General features: G+C 40.1%; 1 protein-coding gene across 1 annotated transcript in view; it reads left to right on the plus strand.

Moving 5' to 3' along the window:
- The window catches only part of PDE1C (phosphodiesterase 1C, calmodulin-dependent 70kDa), a 646,978-nt gene that overhangs the window by 154,537 nt on the left and 487,653 nt on the right, over nt 1–4,788 (plus strand). The gene's annotated exons all lie outside the window — the stretch shown is intronic.

Below are 4,788 nucleotides of genomic sequence, written 5' to 3' on the forward strand. Positions count from 1 at the left end.
ATAAAGAAAACAAAAATCCTCACCACTGGACCAATAAACCACATTCTTATCAATGGAGAAAAGATTGAAGTTGTCAAGGACTTCATTCTTCTTGGATTAACTATCAACACTCAGGGAAGCAGCAGTCAAGAAATCAAACAACATATTACATTGGGCAAATCTGCTGCACAAGACCTTTTTAAAGTGTTGAAGAGCAAAGATGTCATTTTGAGGACTAAGATGTCAGTTTGCCTGACCCAAGCCATGGTATTTTCAATCACCTCATATGCATGCGAAAGCTGGACAATGAATCAAGAAGACCATAGAAGAATTGATGCCTTTGAGTTGTAGTGTTGGAGGAGAATATTGAAAGTGCCACGGGCTGCCAAAAGAAACAATAGATCCATTTGGAAGAAGTGCATCCAGAGTGCTCCTTGGAGGCCAAGATGGCCAAACTTCCGTCTCTCACAGTTCGGACATATTGTCAGGAGGGACCATTCACTGGAGAAGGATATCATGTTTGGTAAGGTGGAGGGTCAGAGAAAAAGAAGAAGACCCCCGCAACAAGATGGATTGGCCAAGTGGCAGCATCGATGGATTCAAGCGTGGCAACAGTAGTGAGATTGGCCCAGGATTGGGCAGTGTTTCGTTCTGCTGTGCATAAGGTTGCTATGGGTCGGTACTGACTCGATGGCACCTAACAACAACAAGACCCTAATATTTAGGAGATTAGAAGTCCATATTCAGAAAACCAGCTCTAGGGAAAGGCATTTTCTCTCTGCCAGCTACTGTTCTTCCTTCTAGAAGCAGATTTTAGTTAGCATAGAACAGATCTAAATTAGCATATAACCAGCCTTTCATTAATTTAGAACCAGATCTCATTAAGATATATATGTGTAGGACACAAACATGGTGGTCTTGCATTTCAGGTGCTGGAGGGGTTTCTATCCTGTCATTAATTTGTTTTAATTTTCTCTTGGTTGACTTGAATGCAGTTTGGATGTGAATGCTTGCTGTCCTTAGACAAGACTCAGGGATCCTTGTGTAATGTTCCCTTTTGTGTGTGAAGTTCTTTTGGTCTTAGTGTTAGATCTATCCTCGGACAAACCAGGGTGATTTCCTATTCGTCACAATGCTATCCTTGGTTTGTTATGATACACAAAGTCAAATGTGTTTGCATAGTCACTAAAGCACAAGTAAACATCTTTCTAGGGAGTATGGTGGCTCTATACGATAAGCACTGGACTGTGAACCATAAGTTCTGTGGTTCAAGACTGCCAGCAGCTCCACAGAAGACAGATGAAGCTTTCTGCTCCTGCGTAGATTTAAAAGCCTCGGAAACCCCACACAGTATTGCTATGAGTTGGAATCAACTCGGTGGCGCTTAATAACAACAACAACAGCAAAACATCTTTCTGGTATTTTCTGCTTCCAGCCAAGATATGTCTGATGTTAACAGTGATACACCTCATTCCATGTCCTTTTCTGAATCTGACTTAATTTTCTAGCAACTCCCTGTCAATGTCCTGCTGCAACTACTTTTGAATTATCTTCAGCAAAATTTTACATGCATGTCATATTAATGATATTTTTCGATGATTAATGCATACTATTGGGTCACCTTTCTTTGGAATGGGCACAAATATTGGATCTTTTCCAATCAGTGGCTCAGGTAGCTGTCTTCCAAATTTCTTGGCATAATGAGTGAAGGCTTTCAGTGCCGCATCAGTTTGTTGAAATACTTCAAATTTTATTCCTTTAATTCCTGGATCCTTGATTTTTATTTTTATTTTATTTTTGCCAGTGCCTTCCGTGCAGCAGCATGGACTTCTTTCTTCAATACTTTGGTTCTTGATCATATGATACCTGTTGAAATGATTGGATATTGACCAATTCATTTTGGTATAGTGACTCTGTGTATTCCTTCCATCTTCTTTTGATGGTTTCTGCATCATTCAGTATTTTGCCTATAGAATTCTTCAATATTGCAAGTCGAAGATTGATTTTTTTTTTCTTCTGTTCTTTCAGTTTGAGAAATACTGAGCGTGTTCTTCCCTTTTGGTTTTCTAACTCCAGGACTTTGCATATTTCATTATAATATTTTGTCTTCTTGAGCTACTCTATGAAATTTTCTTTTCAACTCTTTTAGTCCCCATTTCTTCCATTTGCTTTATCTTCTCTATGTTCAAGACCAAATTTCAGAGTCTCTTCTGACATCCATTTTGGTCTTTTCTTTATTTCCTGGCTTTTTAATGACCTTTTGCTTTCTTCATGGATGGTGTTTTTGATGTCATCCCACAACTCCTCTGTATGCCTTCATGTATGTAAATTCAGGTGGTCTCTAAAGTCAGGTGAGATACACTCAGGGTCATATTTTGGTTCTTGGGGACTTATTTTAATTTCCTTCAGTTTCAGCCTGAACTGGTATGGCAGCAATTGACAGTCTGTTCCACAGTTGGCCCTTGGCCTTGTTTTGACTGATGGTATTGAACTTCTCCATCATATCTTCCTAAAGATGTGGTCAATTTGATTCCTGTGCATCCCATTTGTTGAGGTCAATATAGATAGTCACTGTTTATGTTGTTAGAAAGGTATTCGCAATGAATAAATCATTGCTCTTGAAAAATTCTATCCTGTGATCTCCAGCTTCATGTCTCTCACCAAGGTCATATTTTCCAACTACTGATCCTTCCTCTTGGATTCCAGTGTCTGCATACCAATCACCAGGAATTATCAGTGCATCTTGATTGCATGCTTGATCAATTTCAGACTGAAAAGTTGGTAGAATTCTTCAATTTTATCATTTTACAGTTGTAGTAGTTGGTACATAAATTTGAATAACGGTGGTGTTAACTGGTCTTCCTTGTTGTTGTTGTTAAGTGCTGTTGAGTGTGTTCTGGCTCATAGTGCCCTTATATATAGGGTTCTATAAGACCAGTAGAGCTCTGGTAGCATAGTGGTGACAAATCGGGCTGTGAACCTCAAGGTCAACAGTTCAAAACTACCAGCTGTTCCGCGGGAGAAAGATGAGGCTTTCTGCTCCTGTAAAGATTTACAACCTCGGAAACCCTGCACAGGGTCGCTATGAGTCGGGAACGACTCCACGGCACATAACAACAACAACAATAAGACCAGTGGTAGGTTTGAACTCTGACCTTATGGCTACCAGACCTTTTCTTTTCTTCGTCATATATTTCATGATAACATCTCACTCCTTCACGAATCTGCCTACTTATTTTAGTAAAGTGCTCGGCGTTTGGGTCCATGTTTTCAAGCAAATGAAATCCCTGATTACATTTATAAAACTAAATCCTTACAGCAGTGTTTTGCACAGTAAATCATAAAATTGAACATCAGAGAGTGAACTTCTAACAATGATTACATCAGCACATTACATGCTACAACACTGTTTGTAGTAAATGTGATTAATGATATTGCTGTTAAATATCCTCGAGTCAGTTCTGACTCATAGCATCCCTGTACAGTGTTTCTGAGGAGTGGTTGGTGAGTTTGAACCGCCGACCTTGCGGTCCAAACTGACTCTGCAGTCCAGTGCTTATCCTACAGCTCCACACCAGGACTCCAACCAAGCATGTACTTTACTTAATAATACAGGTATTCCCCAACCTACTATGTATTTGAGTTCCCATAAACCACACTTACGACTGCCCTTTTTCCTTTCATATACCTTATTATTAGTTATATGGAGTCCTGGTGTGACTCATCAGAACCGACTGAACAACAACAACAACAACAACAACAACACATACTTCGTTAGAGTTCCTTACTTTTTACTTATTGTCTTTTTTTCGGGTGTTGTTCCAGGATCCCATCCAAGATATCACATTGCATTTAATTGTTATGTCTCCTTAAGTTCTGTTTGCCTGTGACAGTTTCTCAGACCTTCCTTGGTTTGGATGACCTTGGCACTTTTGAAGAGTGCTGGTAAAGTGTTCTGTAGAATGTCCTTTAAATGGGATTTGCTTCATGCTTTCCCCATGACTGTTGCTGTGCAGTCAAGTCAATTCCCACTCACAGGGACCTTATAGGATAGTATGCAACTGTCCCATAGGGTTTCCTAGGCTGTAAATCTGGCAGATTGCCAGATCTTTTCTCCTGCGCACAGTTAGCAGCTCAGTACTTAACCACTGCACCACCAGGGACCCTTTTTCCAGAGACTAGACTGGGAGTTGCGTGTTTGTGGGAGGAACGGCACACTGGTGAAGTGGCCTCTCATCACATCATAATCAAGGATACTTACTACTCACATGATTTACCACTGTTGATGCTGACCTTGATTACCTGGTTGATTAGGCTTTGTTTTATGGACACCATTTCCACTTTATGTCTGCTTTTAATGCTCATCTTTAATTTTTGAGGCATTTGTGAAGTAGAATGTTGATAAACAGTGCAGCGAAATTTTCCTTGAATCTTGATCCTGCAGAATAATGAACCTAGTTTGTAGTTCTTACATAAATCTTGAGACTTGGCCTCAGGCAAACTGAGTTCATAAAATGGCAGTCCTTTGAATGCCAAGAAATTAATGGATAAATGTGGTTCTATCACATCTTTGGGGAGTCCTGGTGTGGCGCTATGGGCTAATGCGTCAGACTGCAGAGTCATTTGAACTGCAAGGTTGCTGATTCAAGCTCACCAGCCGCTCTTTGGAAACCCTATACGGGTGGCTATGGGTTGGAATCGGCTCGATGCCACTTAACAACAACATCACATGTTTGGGGTAGGATGACCACCATTTCAATGATATATTCATAATACTTAGCGAACCAAAATATTCATAGCCTATTTTCT

Source organism: Chrysochloris asiatica, unplaced genomic scaffold, assembly GCF_000296735.1.
Source record: "Chrysochloris asiatica unplaced genomic scaffold, ChrAsi1.0 scaffold00006, whole genome shotgun sequence".
Classification (NCBI taxonomy): Eukaryota; Metazoa; Chordata; class Mammalia; order Afrosoricida; family Chrysochloridae; genus Chrysochloris; species Chrysochloris asiatica.